The sequence below is a fragment of the Bactrocera neohumeralis genome, chromosome 6, assembly GCF_024586455.1.
Source record: "Bactrocera neohumeralis isolate Rockhampton chromosome 6, APGP_CSIRO_Bneo_wtdbg2-racon-allhic-juicebox.fasta_v2, whole genome shotgun sequence".
Lineage (NCBI taxonomy): Eukaryota > Metazoa > Arthropoda > Insecta > Diptera > Tephritidae > Bactrocera > Bactrocera neohumeralis.
In genome coordinates, this window is record NC_065923.1 from 6,303,780 (window position 1) to 6,324,947 (window position 21,168).

The 21,168-nt window shown below is 36.9% G+C and overlaps 2 protein-coding genes across 3 annotated transcripts in view; one reads left to right on the forward strand and one right to left on the reverse strand.

Annotated features, from left to right (window-relative positions):
* Positions 1-12,880, reverse strand: part of LOC126763083 (NHP2-like protein 1 homolog) — a 74,322-nt gene extending 61,442 nt beyond the window's left edge. Inside the window, exon 1 of the mRNA XM_050480284.1 lies at positions 12,871-12,880. The gene's annotated coding sequence lies outside the window, so the exon portion shown is untranslated. The remainder of the gene's footprint in view (positions 1-12,870) is intronic.
* The window catches only part of LOC126763062 (protein rhomboid-like), a 48,314-nt gene that overhangs the window by 2,905 nt on the left and 24,241 nt on the right, over positions 1-21,168 (forward strand). The window lies entirely within an intron of this gene.

Below are 21,168 nucleotides of genomic sequence, written 5' to 3' on the forward strand. Positions count from 1 at the left end.
GCTCTGTGGCTTTTCATTGCAATTTAAAAAATTCCGATTCAACCGAAATATCAAACAAATATTGGATTGTTTTAAATTTTACAATTTCATACTCTATGTGCAGCTGAAATAGGAAAAGTCCCAAAAATTGGAAAAAAAAAATTGTTCCAAAATTTAAATTAAAATAATTAAAAATAAAATTAATCAAAAAAACAAATTTAAATTTATTTTGTTTTTACAGTTATTAAGAATGAACTTTTTAAATAAAATAAAATCGTAAACTGATATTCATTATTTTATAAATTTATAAAAAAAAGCAAGTTAAAAGTCGTGGGAGAAAAAAAATGTTGGTTAAGAAGATATGCCATTAAGCTCCTCATTAGACATATTCATTGAATTATGTTTGCGTGTGTGTGAAAAAGCGTTTCATTGTAGGTGTGGTGGTGAAATGTGCGCACCGAAAGCTCATACGCGCATCTGTCAACAACATCGCGTGATAACTGATAGATGCAGCATGCCAAATGCTCGCAAAATATGCTACATATGTATGTATTTAAATGAAAATATTCATACGAATGAACGTGTGTATGTATGTATGAATTCACAAGAGAGAAACACAACATTTATCTGGTAATCTATTTTTATCCACTTGTCACTCGTTAAAAACACTTTCTAGTTCAAACGTTTAAATGAATTAGTCAAAATATTTGCTTTACATATGCGCGCTACATGAAAAAATACAATATATACAACAGCAATAATAGCAACAAAAGCCCAAACAGTGTTCGGCGCACTTTTTCTAATGGCAATGGCACGTTGTGGCACATCAGGCCACCATGAAAACGACGGCGGCGGCAACGTCATTTGGCAAGCATTGCCAAATTTGTGAAATGTGTGCGCACATGTGTGTGTGTGCATGTGCCGACATTTGTGGGCAGTGAATTTAATAAAATAATGGGAATGAATAATTAAAACAATATACTATATTTATTTACTAACAAGGTGATGAAAATCTAGCAGTGGATAAGCACAAGATCTGATCTAATCTAAGATTTGTTATTTTATAATTCAATCACTCGTGTTTGATTTTGTTTTTGTAGGCTAGGCACGTGTAAATTTTGCTAAACAAAAAATAATTAAACATTTCTTATGGAGAATAAGTGTTAGACAACTAAAGGTCTAAGGAAAATTAACAAAAAAAAAAAAAAGAAACCAGAAGCGAGCACAAAAACTCGCTTATAATATAAATAACGGTTAACAATTCACATGCGAATAAAAATGACGAAAGTGTTCAAAAAAAGTTTTAAAAATAAGTAATGCAGCTTCTGGTGTGACTGAGCGAAAAACGGCTAATAACTTGATAGCCTATATATACATACATACTTATATATATTTGTACACACATAAGTATGTATGTGTACACGTAGGTGGTTAAGTGCATTACGCGGCGGTTTTATTTTGTGCAAATGAGCTGGCAGCTGGATCGTGAATTAGACCCCAATATGGGGTCTGTCTGAACTAGGTTGTTTTGTAAATAAATCTGTGTGCCTACGCATACATACATATTTATATTTACATACATACATATTTCTATTTAATATTACACGCATGCATACATATTGATATTTTCATTCAAAATCTAAAATATATATGTGCAAACGAAAAAGTATGAATGAATTTCATTTAGCTTTTGCAGAATAACCCATTTGCTAATATGGTATAAGGAGAGCAGAGAAAAAAAAGAGAGAGGGTGATGGTTTGTGGGAGTTACTAAGTGTTAACTCAGTTAATAAATATTAATGCTTTTTAATACCAATTACTAAAGTTTGTTAAATACTCTCACTGGCGTTGGGGCTTAGAAATTGATTAAGGTCAACCGATAGTTAGTCGTTAGTTTATACTTATCTACGGACTGGTTCATTTGTGTAAACTGCACGCCGAAACCGAATTGATAAAATTTATTAATGCGTGAAGTTTGATCTTCATATGCCAATTGGATTTGGTCGAGGAGTGCCTAATCTCGTTATCAATAGTATCGAGTGTCTTTTTGATAAGACAGGTGTGGGTGCCGGGAAATGGCGGAATCGCAGGAAATTGTAAAACTGTTGAGCTAGCAAGAACTTAGACATGCTATCGATAGAATGGGAGCGGGTCGGTGCTCCCTTATCTTTTTGTGTTCTACTACTAGACAGTTGGGCTTCGCAGAAGCTTGGCCAGCGCTGGGCCGCCATCGGTACTTGTGCTGTCGCAAAAGCCTTTTGGCTCAAGATTGATCGCAGGAGATGTAGTGATCTCTTTATCCTCGGTAAGGCTGTAAGGTTTGCTGTATGGAAGAAGATGAGGTGGAAACAAATCAACACTTCCTTCTTGACTGTCCCACGTTTGGTATGTCAAGACTTAAACACTTGGGAGCGCATACCTTCACATATCCCACCGAAATGACGAGAGTTGAAATTAAACGCCTACAAAAAACTTGAATATTTTTTAAAAACGACGTCAAGTAGAGGCCTCAAAAGTGGTACTTGACAACCCAGCGGACACTCGTCAAACGTGTTATTACCGGTGACGAGACCAGGGCTTATGGACATGATGTCGACTGTCGTTTATTCAATAACTCCCTCCAAAGATGAGTCGAAACAAAAAAAAAACAAAAAACAATTTTGCTAAAGGCACTTAAGGCCCTCCAAGCCGACCCTCACAAAAACTCTATAAAAGATTTTATCTTTTATAACGATAGCATGCTTATGGTGTCTCAAAAGAGGCCTATTTTGACGACAATAATAGAAATTGTTATTAAGATACGAGAAAATATAGTTCTTTTGGTCAGTCAGTGGAATTAGGATCGTTTTCGGCTTAGAATGTCTACTATTAAATACTCTTTTCTTGAGACTATCAAGTAGAGAATGCTAGTGCTAGTTATACTTCTCACGAGCATACATATTCCGGTATTATTGGTTGCTACTTGGATGCGAGGTTTTAGTAGTATTACGAGAAGTTTTCCTAACCAGTCGCACAAAGTATCACATATTTAAGTGTAAGGAATGTGTGCGTACTTGCACTTTCCAAAGCGATGCTGCCTGCTGTGTTGTTTTGGCACAGAGAGCTGCATCATTCACTTTATGAATGAACTCGTTGCTCTCTTGCGTCTCTTGTTGAATGAAATTGGTTAAGTTGTGTTTTATTATTATTGCAGCCATTGCTTTTGTTGCTGTTATTGCCGCCTTCAACATTGCTCACCGACATGTGCATTCATGTTTCATCTTGTCAGACACTTTTAGCTAAACTACTTTGTCTTTTGTGGCAATGAGTTCATGTAGCCAGCAAGCAACGGTGTTGTTATTATTTTGTTGTTGTCGTTGCTTGCATTTTATTTTGATTCCACCGCTTTATGCTGAACGTGACGCAGTGCTGCCCACAATCGCCGCGCTACTCTTCATCCTTGAGTTTCGCCGTTGCGCCTTTGTGATGGCAAGTGAACACTTTTTATTTCCACACACTTCCATACATATGTACATACATAGCTATGTACCGTTGTGCTTTTATGAATGTGTTTCCATGTGTTTACAGCCATGCTTCGCTTGCCCCTCTTCAAGTAGGCATGTGATATTATTGTTGTTGTTAGCGTACTATTTACCTTCCCATGCTTTTTGCTTGCTTTGCTTAATAAAGCAACAAAAAAAACGAATAAAAAACAGCAACAACAGCTATAAAAATATTTTTAATGTGAGGTGCTCTTAATTTTGTAGGTTAAATGAGTTTGTTTTATGGATGTGAAACAATAAAACGCACCGCTTTGATAGCAGCATGTGTAATAACTACAACAACATATCCATGAACACGTGCATGTAGGTATGTATGTGTGTGTGTGTACATGTATGCAATTACATTGCGAAAACTGTTGGCAAGACTTAAGTGATTTGGTTTTATGTAAAACATGTTTCTTTTTCGAGTTTGTTTGGGGTGTAAAATGTATGAGTGTGTATATGTTTACCGTTAGTAAGCCGTTAGAGCTATGAAAGCTAAAAATTTTAATTTATTCAATGCCTGAATCACAAGCCTTTATGTTGCTTCTTTGGATACCAATTCGCCATTGGTGGTGCGTGATGAGGGCAAATTTAGTAAAAAATAAAAAAGGAAACATTTTCTTCAAAGGTTATACTTTTAGAAATTTCAAATATCTCACATCGTAGACTTTTCAAAACTGCATTTTTTAAATTTTCCTGAGTGATTACTCGGAGAAAATGATCCGATCACTATCAATTATTTTCTACATGTGCTCCATTCAATGACCTACCAGTGTTTAGATCTACATAATAAAATCAAGTTTTCGCAGGCTTTACTTCGATTCTGACAAAACAATGAAACTTATTCGAAATCTGTAGCCTATTACCGAATCACAAAACATCTCTGCATAGACATGAACTCCTCGGAAGAAATTTTCTGTTTTCTCTCAATCGATTTTAGCTTATAATGGGTGATCCAAGTAGAGTTACTTATTTCAATAGTCTTTTTTGACAGATCATGGATGAAACGTGTCAAGCTGTAATGTTATTTTCATTATTATTGGGCAATATTCGACTGAATAGAAGACGTCCAGCACGCATTGAAGAAAATATAGAAGCCATAGCTGAGGGTGTATATGAAGGTCGTGGAGAGTCGGTTCAGTGCAGTTCACAGGACCTCAGACTGACGTATGAAATGATTTGACGCATTTTTCGTCAAGACCTTAAATTGAAAGCGTAGAAAATGCAAGAACTGAAGCATCTCAAACTTCCCAAGCGACATCACATCGCTCTATGAGCTCTTAAAGAGTTCTAAGAAGACATTTTCGAACCAATAAACAAGCAAAATTGCCACACTTGGGACGAAGAGCAACCTGAAGAAATTCAAGAGGTGACATTTCATTTGGTTTGTGGGCTGGTGGAATCATCTGTCCATATTTCTTCAAAAAATGATGCCGGTAAGAACGTAACCGTCAATGGCTACAATTATCGCGCCATGCTTACTGAAGATAACCGACTATTTGACTTTGGTTTCAACAAGTGGGCTCACACATCGCATCAATCAATGGATTTATTGAGAGAACACTTCGGTGAGCAGATAATTTCACGTATGATAACATCACACCGTTAGACTCATTCCTGTAGGGTTATGTAAAGTCCAAAGTCTATCTCGCTTCGATTCTGGTCTTGAAGCAAAACATCATGGGTGTCATTCGCCAGTTAACAGTCGAAATGCTCGAACGGGTCATGAAAATTTGAACTCAACGGATGAACCATCTGAGACGTAGGCGTGGCCAACCTTTCAAAAAGAGAATCCTCCAAAAATAAATGCCAAAGAACGTTCGAAGTTTCTGTGTTTTTCTTGAAAAAAAAAACCAGAGATCTCGAAATGTATACCTCTTTAGAACATGGTAAAGCATTTTCCTTTTCTTAAATTTTTAAATTTTTCTTAAATTGCCATTTTTGAATATTCCAAAAACCTTCTTACCTTATTACTATTATATTATGTAAACAAACAAATTTTTTGTTTGAAGGTTCGGAAGCTGAAATCTATTGCCGAAAAGTCGACTACGTCGCGCGGGAGTACTGGGTACCTTCACGGGCGCGTTAAGAGTAGAGTTTTGAAAAGAAAAAAAGAAGAAAATTATTGACTCAAATTAAAGAAAATTTGTGCAAATATTATTTATATTTTTTTCTGCAATCCATCGTCAAATATAAGTTCGAAATGTTCCATATATAATAGCGCAAATATATATATATGTACATATGTAAAATATCAAGACTGGTAGTGAAGGCAGTGGCGATTCTGCACTTTATCTGCCAGCTGGCAGACGCAATATTCGTGTAATGAAAAAAGAAACGGAACTACATGAACCTGTGTTTACCCAATTATTTATTTATTGTCATATTGTTGGCGCTTATATTTATGTATAAGCCAATTAATATGAAAGAATTGCGATCCGAACTGATTCATAGTGCGACTGTCGACCTTTCGAATGGGTTTCCCAACGAACAGTCATATCTGGTTAACGTCATCCGCAATGCCACGACATACTTACACACATACTCATACATAAACATATGTATGCATATGGGTGTACGGACGTTTGGCGCAGCGTCGTTGATTTGTGCGTTTACATTTGCCATTTACCTCTAATAACTTAATGCTAATGTTTATTTATTTCGGCGTTGCGTTGTACTCGTTTATTAAAAATTGTGGCTCATTTATCGGTAAATATTTATTTGCGCTGCTCTACATACACGCGCGCACACACACACATTAATGATGCATAAATTTTCGCTATTCATGCCAAGGTGTTCGGAGCGCGAAAGTGTTCACACGCCGCCTTTTGTGTTCGCCGGGTCAACTGTCAATATTACTAATACGCCCCGCACACGTCATCGCCGAACCGGTTATCTGCTCACATTTGCATACGAGCGTTATTCGCTGTAAGCGTGCGGTATGCGCGCGGCCAATTGTTGTTGGCCATTCGATGGCTTATCTCTTGACGGATTGCACCTTACTCATAGGCCTCGCCATCGTCATCATCACCGTGCTCATCACGAGCATACGTCGCCGGCATTCCAAAGTGATTCATTTTGGGGTATGTGCGTGTGTGTGCAAATTTCATAATCGCTGGCGCAGGCGCCGACACCGGCACGAGCACAGAAGCAGGTGTGATTGCATTCCAATGTGAAATTCATTCAAGAATCAGGTATTTTCTCGTATCACTCTCACGAAGCTGCTGTGAATAGGTTAGGCGTTTGTTGTTGTTGCTGCATGCCTGAACCCATCTGTATAGATCTCAATAATAAATGTTGTGAATGGCGTATATTTGTAACAGTAACATTGTATTGAAAGCGGGGTGATTTATGGGCGTTGTAAATCACTCAAATTTTGGGGAAAAACTTCCCTTTCAATAAAAACATAAAATTTGTATAATACTTAACCTACAAGTAATTCGTTTGTAGTAATAGCAATGTTGTGTTTGTGGCTTGCAAAGGCATATTGTTCTGGAAATTTGAAATATTGCGCAAACCGATAACAAGCGCTGTTGGGATGGATTAAAATTTAAATCGAGCTTAAAGGTTTTAGCTGACTCAACCAAACTTGCTTGAGAGATGTGTTCTTGGCACTTCTACAAGCAGTAACATATAATGTAACGGTTATGTTGAAAATTACTAAAATTATGATAACTCACTGAACAATTTCTCCACAAGCATTAAATTTCACAACCAAGATTTTGGGGAGAGCTTTAAAGTGTAAAAGTAATGGGCGTCAGCTTTTAGGTAAAATACAATATCACAGGAACTACGCGACCAATTTTAACCAAATTTAGTATGTGAATATTCCTATAATGCACTGTTAAAAATCGGCCAACAATCACGCCTGCTTCCCATATAACACAACTTTCAACTCCAATCGATTCTTTCACTTACATTATACAAATCACCAATGAATATATCGGGAAAAAACTTTGCACAAGTAGTGGCCTCAAGATATTTAATTTTATAGGCAAGAAATGTTGAAATCGGTCTCTAAGTTTACAAAGTCCCAGACACCAAATATCTGGGCCTCGGTGCATTTGGCTGATTTTTTACCGAACTCATCGGTCAATCTGTGAGTTGTAGTATTGAAATTCGTGGAGAATATTTTGTGCAAAAAATGGTACATAAAATCGGGTCAATGTCTTTAGCCGCCATATACTTAATATGAATATTTTCAAACTTTCTCTTGACTTCTATCGGTCAGAAAGCATCTCTTTCTAATAATAGTGCATCTTCTTTCTTGTCATTGGAAATAAGGAATGCAATGCTTCCTATTTGTAATTAAAATATTGGTAGTCTAAAAAGTATTTTCGTATTGCTAATCAAACTTTAACTTATTCTTTTTTATTTATGATTTCTTCATTATTATACCCTGAACAGGGAATATTAAGTTTGTCACGAAGTTTGTAACACCCAGAAAGAAGCGTCGGAGACCCTATGAAGTGTATATAAAAATGATCAGTATGTTGAGCTGAATTGATTTAGCCATGTCCGTCTGTCTGTCTGTCCGTCCGTCCGTCTGTCTGTATATATACGAACTAGTCCCTCAGTTTTCAAGATATCGTTTTGAAATTTTGCAAACGTCACTTTCTCTTCAAGAACCTGCTCATTTGTCGGAACTGCCGAAATCGGACCACTATAACATTTAGCTACCCTACAAACTGAACGATCGGAATCAAGTTCTTGTATGGAAAACTTTGACATTTGACAATGTATCTTCACAAAAGTTGGCACAGGTTATTTTTTAGGGCAACAATGTAATCTCCGAAGAAATTGTTTAGATCGGTTAACTATAGCATATAGCTGCCCTACAAACTGAACGATCGGAAAAAAGTTCTTGTATGGTAAACTTTTGCATTTGACAAGATATATTCACGAAATTTGGTACATATTATTTTCTAAGGCAACAATGTAATCTCCGAAGAAATTGTTCAGATCGGTTTACTATAGCATATAGCTGTCATACAAACCGAACGATCGGAATCAAGCTCTTGTATGGAACTTTCGCATTTGACGTGGTATCTTCACGAAATTTGACCTGGATTACTGCTTAAGGTAATAATATAATCTCCGAAAAAATTGTTCAGATCGGATTACTATAGAATATAGCTTCCATATAAACTGAACACATAGTTACTAAAAGAAATGCACCTGTGAAGGGTATATCAGCTTCGGTGTAGCCGAAGTTAACGTTTTTTCTTGTTTTCACTCATTTTTGAACAGCTGAACTTTTTTTCAACTTCCCCGACATTAATTTGTTTTTGATTAAATGAAGCTTACATTTCCAACACTATATGGTATCACACAATGCGATTGGTAGCACTGTAGATATACGACTGCAACGACATCTATTGACAAAATACGAAAAGACTTTTTCTACCACCCAATATATACGAAAATCCGTTAGATTCCCTTGCGTAAGTATTAAATGTTCGGTTACACGAATTTAAGTCTACCTTACTTGTTTTATATATCTATAACACACTGGCCACTTTTAGCAATTGAAACCTTTCTAACATAAAGGATTAAAATGAAAATTACACGAACCAGGATTAATTGAAGCCAGTTCTTTTTATTTCCTCCACAATCAACTTCCAGATTGCCTACTTTAAAGTGAAACTTTTGTTGCATTACAAAAATTGAAAGCAGTTTTCGAGGCAGATAAACTTCATTGTAGCTTTTATGTAAGTAATTCCACCACACTTTGTATGAATACCTTTGCAGACTTAAGTGCATATATTTATACATACATATGTCTACACGAGTAGTTGCAGCTAGTAAATATTGGTGTTTGTTAATTTTCACTCGTCTTCCCACGATAACTCTCGGCGCAACTGCAATTGCCGCCGTCGCTTTTCCTTCTGCTGTTTTTGACCCAATCCAACCAGGCCGTGTGTACGAGGCATTTTTCGCATTGCTTTCTTGTAAACAGTTTCCCGTCTGTTTTGCTGCAGATTTATTATCATATTGTGGAATGCGTGGAATTTTCCCCTATCGCATGCAATGCTCTCAGACATCTTTCACAAATGTTTAATGCAAATCATTAACATGCATTCGCAACAAATGTTTTTTTGTCTATCAATGAATAGGAAACTAGAAATAACTGTCTAGCTGTTCGACGATTTTACATAAAGAAATTTGTTGAAGACCGCGAAATGGTGAAAGAAAAGAAAATAATGTCTGTTGATGTTTCGGAAAATCATTTCGCAAAACCTTAGTTGAAGTTTCTGTTAATGTGTGTTTCGCTTAGAAGAATCTAAAAAAGTTCGTTCACGATTAAAAGGCAGCCAATCATTATCAAGAGAACAGATTCGTACCATAACTGTCATATATTTTGGAGGTGACGTCCTTCTTGCCTGTATGACCCATTTCTCAGCGTCTTCTAGAGGGTAATGTCAATGAAGTATTGGTTGAAACTTAACCACGGCATATTTCCGACCTTAACTTTAAAGTTTGTCGGCTTTGTGTCAAATCGATTTACCAAAATGCTGCAGAGACCTTTCTGCCTTGAGCTTGGAATCTCATTAAATATGCATAATTGCAAACAAAGCGCGAGTATTCGTATGTCAACGGCGTTGGAAAAGCGCTAAAGCGGAGGTCTGGCTGATGGTAAATCAATGCGCAATGAGTCAAGCAATTGCTACTTCCGCCTCCGTCTCCGTCAATGCCAAAGCTACACGCACATATACACATATATACGAGAGACTACGTAGCTTACACTGCAAGTTCGCATTGTTCTTGTATTTGCTTGTATACACAATTTATATATTACATAACTGAATAAATGTGCAAATAATTTGAAGTGGCAATGATTATAAATTCTTTGGCCACCTGTAAATGCAGCTAAGATATAGATATCCGTTTCGTGACGACGGCATTGCCGATTATGACCAGCTCACCTTGCCAATGTGAATTGTGGGTGCAGTATCAGACAGACTTGGCCGCTATTGTTTGGCCCAGAGTGCTTTAAATCCGCTAAATACAATATTAATATGTGCGTATACAGAAACTGGTTTGGTGCTCGGTCAACTGCCGAACAGCTGTGAATGTTCCGTTTTGGTAAATACTTGTATGTAGGCGAATAGCTGTAAAGGGGTTTGCACTCTTTGGTATAGAGAAAAACAAATGTGGAATTAACGGCGGATAGAAATGTTATTATAGTAATCAAAATCTTTAAATTCTATTGATAGACATTGCAAAACTCATTGCTTGGTTGATAGAAGATGTTAAAAATGAAAGTAGCCGGTATGTTGGGGAAGGTTAATATGCTTTCAGAATTCTCATGGCTGAGTAAATACTTCGATACATTTATGCTATAAACACCAAAAAATATTTAGTATTAGCATTTTGACAATGGCTAAGATCCATGAATTTCGATTTGTTCGAAATGTTGGAGCATCCACCATATTCACCGCCAGCGGCTTCCATTTCTTTCCAGAACACCAAAAATTTATGCGTGGCAAACGTTTTTCATCAAATGAAGAGGTCATAACGGCTGTTGAAGCGTATTTTGCAGACTTTACGGATTCTCACTGCAGGGATGGGATCCACAGATTGGACGATAGCTGGAACAAGTGTATTAATGCTTCGGGAGATTATACTGAATACTAAAGCGTATTTTGAATCATAAAATTGTGTTTTTCTTATCAAAGACAAAAATTATTGAACAACATGTTTTCTTCGTATTTAGTACGGTGTTAGGTTATTTTGCATTGTAGGTGACGACAGGTATAAATATATATTATCTCCTTTTTGATATAGCAAATATTTCAAGCAATCATGATATAAATTCATAATTTAATATTGTGGCATAATCATTTTTGTATTAAGCGCAATTTTTCTCAATACTGGAATGATACTACATTACTTAGTTATAAGCGAGAAGGACAAGGAACCTTGCACTCAGCCAGAATACGGTTAGTGCTTTTCTAGACGAGCTTACCTTACATATATGTACCTATCAACATATCTTCCTGAGTTATGCGTATTAGTGCAGAAATATTTTATTAATTACTTCGGTATTTTGTATGTGAATGTGTGTTGTATATAGATAAATTTTCTACCTTGTGCGCACGATTCATACACCTGGGTATTTTCCTGGAATTCTACAGTAGCTAGCAATATAAAGGCAGTAGTAATATGGCAAATAAAAACATTAATCAGAAACGCCTTTCTATGCTTTACAAATGCGTAAAGAGATTCTGTTTGAGTTGGTACTACAAATATTTGGACGGTTCTCAGAAGTGATTTCTTCCAAAAACGACAAAATACTGTTCACTACCGTTTGGAAATGTGTTTAGGAGCTCTTAAATTTAGCATGATTATGGATATTAAAATTATTAAATCAGTTTTACTTAGAAGAACTCTCAGCATATACTTTACAATGTTTGAGATATGACGAATAATTGTGTTTTTTTCGAAAAGAAAATGTTCTAAGCTTGTCCTATAATATTTTGAACCCTAAAACGCAAACATAAAAAAATAAAAGTTTCAGGTTATAGCTTCTTATAGATGCCAGCTTTCTGCACGCTACTGTATTCTAGTACACTTGTAAGTACATTTCGCTTTGAATGCTTGCACATGGCTCAACGTGCTCATGAGTGTGTACCTTGGCCAGCCGCAGATGGGCTTGCCTTTGTCTTTAGCGGTGAATGCTTGCAGGTTGGTGCCGTTGGCATGCCGCCGTCGCTGCGTTCGGTGATAGGATGTGCCGATGAATGAATGAAAGAGTGCAAAAGCACACGAATAGCACTTTTAATAACGCGGCGTGCATGTGTGTGTGTGTTGCAAGTAGCGCACATTGAACTCGCCAATCGATCAGCTGGGCCGGTGCACGTTGGTTGCGATACGGTCACGCCGGGTGTCGCAGTTGGCACGTCGCTTACGATTAACAATTTTCTATTATGATTGCAACTGAGCCGCCGCCGAAGCGCTGAGACATAGTATCAGAGATACCGGTAGTATCTAGTCTCTGTGAGGCCATAAGTCTAAGCTTTAACCGTTCTAATGGTAGTTCAGCAATAACAAAAGTAGCCGTAGTTTCAATGACTTTTCGACTTTGACGCGCGAAGTTGGTGTAGTGGTTGCGGTATTGTTGCTCTGTAGTTGGTGTTGCTGTTGCTGTACATTGTTATTAGCGTGTGGCTAAACGCGAAGTTTGTACTCTAGTTTCTTGCGCCACTTATCAAGAGAAAAAGTTTGCGGAGTGTAAAACATGCTACACACATATACATTAACAAAAAATATATATGCTATGGATATATGTATGTATATTCAAGCTCGCTTACATTAAGCGCTAATTGCTGGTGGCATACCATTGTCCATTTACACATACATACACATTCACTGAGAAGCGAACATGCATACACCTGTACGTATGTCCAAGTCTGGGGCAAAGACGTGTATCTGCTAAACATTTCCAGTTACTATTTTTAGTCACTTGTAGTTAGTTGCGAATTAGCGTTGGCATTAGATGAGCTTAGCTCGACCGCAGTCGTATTAAGCTATGTATGCTTACTTCGGATGCTGCAGCGCCGCTGACGGTTCTGCTGTTTAACAGTGCGTCAATTACTTACGCTCAGCTGATCATGAGCACGAGCGAAATGGAGGCATTGGCGCTTAGAGACCGAAGACGGACAGCAGATAACCGTTGCACAAGCTTTGAAACATTAGCGACTAATGCAGATATTTTGCGAATTAATTGTACATACAAGAACGTGTGCTTTGTGTTAATGTTATTGACTGTGGGGCACTGAGAAAAACATTTAGTAGATCATTAAGTTGTTTCTCTAATATTTGCACAACAACACCAGAACGGTTATCTCACAAATGTTGGTGTGATTCGGAGTAACTGTTTAATAATTCGACTTTCTTATTCGATTATATCTCATAGAGTTACTGGAGATACTAATCTGAAAATCAGCCTGATTGAGACAGAGAGCGAAAAATCACTCATTCGCCATGTCGCCTGTTTAAACTGTCTATATCTCTTATAACCTAAGTTATAGATATAGTCCAAACAATGAGTTTGGAGATTTGTTAGAAGCTGACAATTGGAGCTTTATAAAATGATGGATCTTTAAAGTAAAATAAAACCAAAACAAATTAGAAGTTAACACACTGAAATCGTTGAGTTAAGGTATTGAAAAAAGAAAAGTTCCTCATACTATATAGGAAAAATGATTTACTGTCCAACTTAAGATTAAGTTTAAGTCTAAGGCTAAGTCTAAGTTTAAGTCTAAAATTAAGTTTAAGTGTAATTTTAAGTTTAAGTTTAAGTTTAAGTTTAAGTTTAAGTTCAAGTTTAAGTTTAAGTTTAAGTTTATATGTACATACATACTATATATTGTACATATGAGCAGACTTGGAAGCACGCAAATTAGCTAATTCACCTTCGGGGCTTGTTTGGCTATCTAAAGCTTGACACCTTCTAATTGCCCATTTAAGGAGTGTTAGTGAACTTTGCAGTGAAATACTCACCAAGTATGTTACACACCAAACGAGCGTTGTAGGTATTTTCGGATTTTTTTGCACAGATCCGACGGTCGCCACCGTAAAATTCCACGCTTTGTTTGCAAATTGTGGTACATTTTTCCGCTTCTCCATTTACTCGTAATTCAAAAGTTGTATTCATTTTATTTAACATAATTAGTGATGTTGGTATTTAATTTCATATTTACTTTGCTTTAGTCGTTTGATATGCTTGTGTGTTCTCTTTTCGCACTTTTTCGCCGCTGGACGCGGTTCGGCTTAATTTCGTCTCGCCAATGAATTGGAGTGTGAAGTGCGCGCGGTCGGTCGGGCGGATGTATGTTTTAATGATTGCAAAATGATTGTGTAATAAGTACGTTCGAGTCGGTATGTAATTATGATGAACGGTATTTGTTATTAAAGTGTATTATTTACATATGCAGCGGCGATTTCGGTAAATAAATTGTGTCAATTCTTTTATTGCTTTTTCTGGTTTATCGCCAACGGCTGTGGGAAGTAATTAATTTCGCTATAATATTTTCATTAAAACGAGATTGGCAAAGCTCAAAAGCGCAAAAGCACTTCTCATATTCGCACTTCATTAGCAACATTTAACACCAGCGTCAGTAAATAAATATAGATTTAAATATAAATGCCAATTCAGCATACATGTATACATATGTACATACAAACATATGCACTATATGCAAATGCTCTTCAACTGTATTTATATGGCATGTGCCAAAGTTTAAAACAATGAAATGTTAATTAAAATAATGGCGCAGTGAAATAAAAATGGATTAACGGTGACTAATATGATAATCAATCAACGGTACAAGTGAGGAAGCGTTCATATCAATTTTAAATCATTTTATGTACGATAACAAATATACATACATACATATGTATATCTTCAAAATGCTGTAGGATTGTGGTCCAACGAGTGGAGAACAAGCAGATATAAAGCTGAAGACTCACAATTCCTCAAAAATTGAAAGCCAGTGCGTTCAGGAAAGGAAGATCCACACTTGCGTCAGTATTTCGAAAGTCACTGACATTTTTTAGGTTAAGATGGACGAGGGTTTTACTTTCGAACTCGTTGTTCAATATTTTTACATGTTAAAAGGGCAAGTATTCATCCGATTCCATCCATTTCAGGCACAAAGATGCAGTCAACCGGAATTTCGAAAATTTTTCTGTTACGTTTATGGGTCTAAGGGAATTATTGATTCGATTCAACCCATTCTTGACATACAGGCATACTAACGTGTGATCGAAGTAGAGGTACTTTTTTCAATAGCCTTTGTTTGGCAGAATACGTGTAAGTAGTGTCAAGCTGGCATGTTATTTTTGTTCAGTATGTTTTGGCATTTTATCATGGAAAGACTTACAAATCGTTCAACTTTATTATGAAAATTCAATTCATTCAAAGAATGTGTTTCGCGCGCTTTGCTCAGCTTATGGTCAATATAATCGGTCTACTAAGCGTACCATTCGCAACATCTATCTTGAGATCCAGCTTTCATTACTGGATAATACGTTCAGTACGCAGTGAAGAAAATATAGGAGCCGTAGCTGAAAATGTACACGAAGACCATGGAGAGTCGGTTCGACGTGGAACTGACGTATGGAACGATTTGACGAAGTTTAAAACATACAACACATTGTTTGTACAAGAATTGAAGCGCTCGACCCTCCCAAGCGATATCGCTTCACTCTATGAGCTCTTGAAAAGTTCCAAGAAGATCCGACGTGTTTGAGCCAAATTTTGTTCAACGATTTCTGGCTCAGTGGGTATGTAAACAAGCAAAATTGCCGAATTTGGGATGAAGAGCAATCTGCAGAGATTCAAGAGCGGCCATTTCATCTAGAAAAAACAACGGGTTGGGAGCTGGAGGAATCATTAGTCTATATTTCGTCAAAAATACTGCCCATGAGAGTGTAACCGTCAATGGCGACCATTAACACGCCACGATAACCGACTATTTGATGCCTGAAATTGAGCTCGTGATCTCGGCGACATTTGGTTTCAACAAGACGGCGCCACTTCCCACGCATCACATCAATCAATGGATTTATTTAGAGACCCCTTCGGTGAACAGATAATTTCACGTTTTTTTCGTTTGTTTTTACACCGTTAGACTTTTTCCTGTGGGGATATTTAAAGTCTAAAACCTTTGGGGACAATTCCACTTCGGTTCATGCCTTGGAGCAAAACATTTGCCAGTTACCAGTCGCAAATGACGCGCGTGATGTTTTACTCCAAGGCTTGAAATAGTAGAAAGAGTCTCCAAAAAATGGACTCAATGGATGAACCACCTGATTCTTCGAATTATGAGAAAATTTCCAAATTAAATCTGAAGTTTCAGTGTTTTCTCTTAAAAAAAACTAGGGAACCTCGAAATGGATACCCCTTTATTATTAGAAAAATATTCTCTTTGAATTTCTATAATATATCTTACAGAGTGACCGATATTTTCGATAAAGAGTTCACATTAGAAACTAGGGTCCACATGATATTACGGAACTATTACTGAATTTGGTTGAACTCGGTCAAGTAGGTCTCGAGATAGGGATTTCCCCCAAATGTAGGCGTTGCTACGCCCATCGTTCAAATTTAACACCAACTACTATAAAGTCCTTTTGTAGCATCTCGATTGAAATATTTTATTTTCTTGCACATTTAACTAAAGTTTTATCGCACTTTTAGTAATTTTTAACAATTACATTGTATGTATTTTATATTTTGCTTAATGCTCTGAGCATAATACGATCATCGGAAAGGCTGTATATCGTATTGTAAGAGCTCCAAATGTTTATGAGAATTATCTCAATATTAATGAGCCATTTCTTGTCAAAATAAAAATCATAACTGTTTAGCATTTTCAATTATCATTTTTTCACATTTATTTTCACTCATTTTGATTTGTGTATAAGCCATCAAATTCTCATTACTTATGCATATTTGCATGTATGTATGTATACATGGTCGTATTTACGGGTATGAACGTGTGTGTATAACATGCAAGACTGCTATTTCTTTATTGATTCGTTATAATTCTTCAATAAATTTTCACTTCAGCAATTCATATAAATTATAATGCGATTTCATTTCCAATTTACACACACGCACTCACATCCATATCTACACATATGAATGTGTGTATGTATGTGAAATCGCCCGGCAGACGATACAGCGAATTTTCAACAGCAACTCTGGCATTTCATTTCGCCACTTATATCGGTCAAGTCACTTTTCTTCTTGAAGAAAATATATTCTCAGCTCGCTGGCATCGTCGGTGGAGTTTTTGCTTTCATTTCCATGCCTTGCGAATTATTCGCACACACACACACATACACAGTCCATGTGTATTTTTATTTATGCATGTAGAAGTGGTAACCTCTGACTCTCTTTAATTCAATTAAATGCCTTTGTTTGCTGCACTTTCCTGCAACGGACTCGAGCTAGCATTAATAATCGCAAGCGTATAAATTTGCTTGGCTTTTGTTTTTGTTTTTGCGTTCGCATTCGTTTTTGCTCTTGTGCTTAGTGCAGTTAATAACCTTTAGTCGCTGGAAACAGGAGCACTTCATGCATGCGTGCATTTGTACATGTGCGTGTGTGTGTATGTATAGGAACCCCTTCGCATACCTATGTAAATAAATAAATAACTTCCCATGGTTGTTGTAGCGCTCACCCGCTTGCGTGAATATAAAAATATCAAATGTTGCTACGGAAAAATCGTTGGGGCAATAAATTTGCAAATAATTTCCCACAACAAATCATAGAAGAGCGAAAATGTTTTAAACATTTATTGTTGTTGTTGCATTTTTTTCGACATGCATCGCCATTGTTATAAATATGCGCATTGAAAATATTACCAAGAAAGTGAAGTTATGTAATGCATAATGAAGGCATGAAGAGGGAAATATTTTCAGCCGAGTTTTCACATAAAAAAAATCTGTTGCATTGTTATTTTCTTAAACCGTTGTTAGGCACCAACAATGCCCTAAAAGGTCAGCCGCAGTTCAGTGCTTGCACGAAATTAATGGAAAACAAGTAAGTAAGGGCTAACTTCGGGTGCAACCGAAGAATTTATATTCTTGCACTTTTCAGAGATCGAAGCCCGGAACATATTTTTATATGTTGGATGCGATTTTAATCTTCTTTTGGCCAATTTCACAGTGCATGAGGAGAAGCTGAAAAGTTTTGTTCTTAGCAAGTTTGGTCGTTTAGTCATACCATTTTATAAGCTTTCGATTCTTGATGTTTTCGGGAGTCGCACTTGTCGGATTCCGCTTATAGTTATGTTGTACCAATCTCCCTTATGCCAAGTGCCAAGGTGCCAAGCAACACGTATGCCAAGATATTAACATTTTTACTAAAATTATCGGTCCACTGACGGACCGACAGGCACAGCTATAGCCATCTTCTTTAGTTTTATTTGGTATAAAGTCAGAATGAGGTATATGGGGGACCAATACATTTCCTGCGATTTTTTTCAAAACAGGGTTTGGAGATATTTGAAGTGTATGTAAAAAACTTTTAGGAGGAGTAGCTTTCAATTATCTTGGAGCGGATTAAGTTCAATATTGGCCGAAGGGTTACGTTAACTGAAAGGATAGAGGTCCGCAAAATCGCTACATTGGAGTTCTAGAGAGGTAAGAACCCGTTTTTATAGCAGAAGTAGTAGCGTAGCGCCTGTGTTTTCAACTTATACAACGGAATAAAGATCCGAAAATGTTAGATCATTTAAAACACAATGCGACGGTGTAATAACTTTTCTAGAACAGACTTATATCGGGTCTTTCATAGGGACGCTACAAAAGTAGACTGTTAGAGACAGCAGTCTTTTGACATTTTTCTTCAGTAAAGTTTGCCATTTCATCATGGAAAGACATACGATCCAACAACGAGTCGAAATTATTAAAATTTACTACCGAAATTCGGAGTCAGTGGCCTCGACTTTAAAAGCGCCACTTCCAATTTATGGTGTATGGTGGAAAAATTTGAATTCACAGGCACAGTATAAAATGTTCCCGTGCCAGTGGGACAAAGAAGTGCCCGTAGTGTCAACAAGTATGTGCATCAATTGAGGAGGACCCAAATCAGTCTTTTTTACGTCGTTTTCTAGCGATGGGGCGTCAAGATCTGCATCCGATGACCACCAGAATCGTCGCATGTTCCGGAATTGGGCTGAGAAAAAACTTGAAAATGATCCGGATTTTCATCGAAAAATCCTCGTAAGCGATGGGGCTCATTTCTGGTTTCGTCAATAAGCGGCGTCATTAGCCGTACTTCTGCCGTGATGATCAAGACCAGCACGTTACTGTGAATGGGAATCGCTACCACTCAATGATAACCGAATATTTTTGACCCGAGTTAGATGATATGGACTTGGACAGTATGTGGTTCCAACAGGACGGCGCCACAAGCCACACAACTAATGTCACAGTGGATTTGTTGAAAATCAAGTGTGGTGACCGTGTTATCTCATGAAATGGCCCAGACAATTGGCCGCCTCGGTCGTGCGATTTGACGCCGTTACACTATTTCCTGTGGGCCTACGTCAAGCCTATGGTCTATGCCAACAAGCCAGCGACGATTGATACTTCATACGAAGATCGAACGTGAAATTGCAGTAGTATCGGCCAATTTGTGCTTGAAAACCGCCGAAAATTGGGTTCAACGTCTAGACTTCTGCAAGCGTGCTCGTTATAGCCATGCAAAAGAAAACAAGTTCCATAATGGCATCGAAGGTACTTTCACAGGAATAAAGAAATTCATGGATATCCCAAACCGTTTTAATCGTTTATAAAAAAAAAACAAAAAAAAAAAACTTTTGTGGCGCTCTTCTGGAAAATTTCGTTATATATTATATGTGTCTACATATAGTATATATATAATATTTTCGTTACTTCCGGTTGAGCCTAGGGCTAAAGAACAGGTATATAAGGTATATACTATATATGAATCCGTATTGGGCCACAGAGATGTGGTGCCTTAGCTGGCTTTAAACTTTATATCTCAAAAATTGAACGATGTCTAAGATAATTAAAAAGAGGAAAAACTTTCGAAACCCCAAAAAATATACTTCACCATTCCTTTAAATATTCCAGGTCTCTATAAAAGTTGAGTTCGCAGTAATGCAGAACGTCATGACGTTGGTTTTTTCTTAAATATTCAAATTTTATTTCTTGCCATCTCCACAAAGTAAATAAATAGACATGAATGCTTTCACCACCTTCGATACTGGCAAAAAATTTTCAAGAACAGACTCTCGTAAATCTCGTTTCAAGAAATTCGGAACCGTTCTATAATTTATTTGCAGTTTTTATCATGAAATTAATGTATGTTGGAGATCGGCCTTTGTGTCGAAAGATTTTATTAGTTGATCTTCTAATAAAATGTATAGTTTAGATGCATAAGAACGGATTTAGTCTGCCACAGAGCCCGATTTTTAGCATTCTTTCTACAAGCTTGAAAAAATGGTAGCACGGACTTAAGAATGCAACGATTCCAACATTATAATATATTTTCTTACTAATTTACGTTGTATTCACACATACATATATATAAACATAAGTTCACGTTAAAGAATTCGCTTAACTTCGTTGTACTTCGACGCGCTCACATCGTTTTTTAGTTCTTTTATGTTTTCGCATTGCAATGCATAATTAAAATGATGAGTCTGTTAATTGCAGTTTAGTAGAAAATTACACAGGCGAGTATGTAGTTAGAAAGTAAAAGGGACTTGCAGCACGCAACAAACGAGAAAGCAAATGGGTGCAGCCACACGCATGCGCGTAGAGCAAACTTTTCAAATACGATAATTTCTATACAAGCACCTGTTCATAATACATGCATAAGCACACTATATGCATACGAACGATTATTACAATGTATGACTGCTGTTATGCGTAAATTTATGCAGAAACACTTGTAGTTGGAATTAAAAAAGTTGGAACTAAAAGCGTGTTTGAGAGTGCGAAATGTGTGCAGAAGATAGGCTGCAAATATTAAAAAAATCGCACGTACATGTGTACATCTATAGCTATGTGAGTTTCAACAAGAAATAGATGGACGCTCCAATAGCAGAGTTCGCACACAGGTCAAATTGGCTAAGGTCTGCTTAGAGTTGCCACGCAATTTTTTTAATCATTTCAA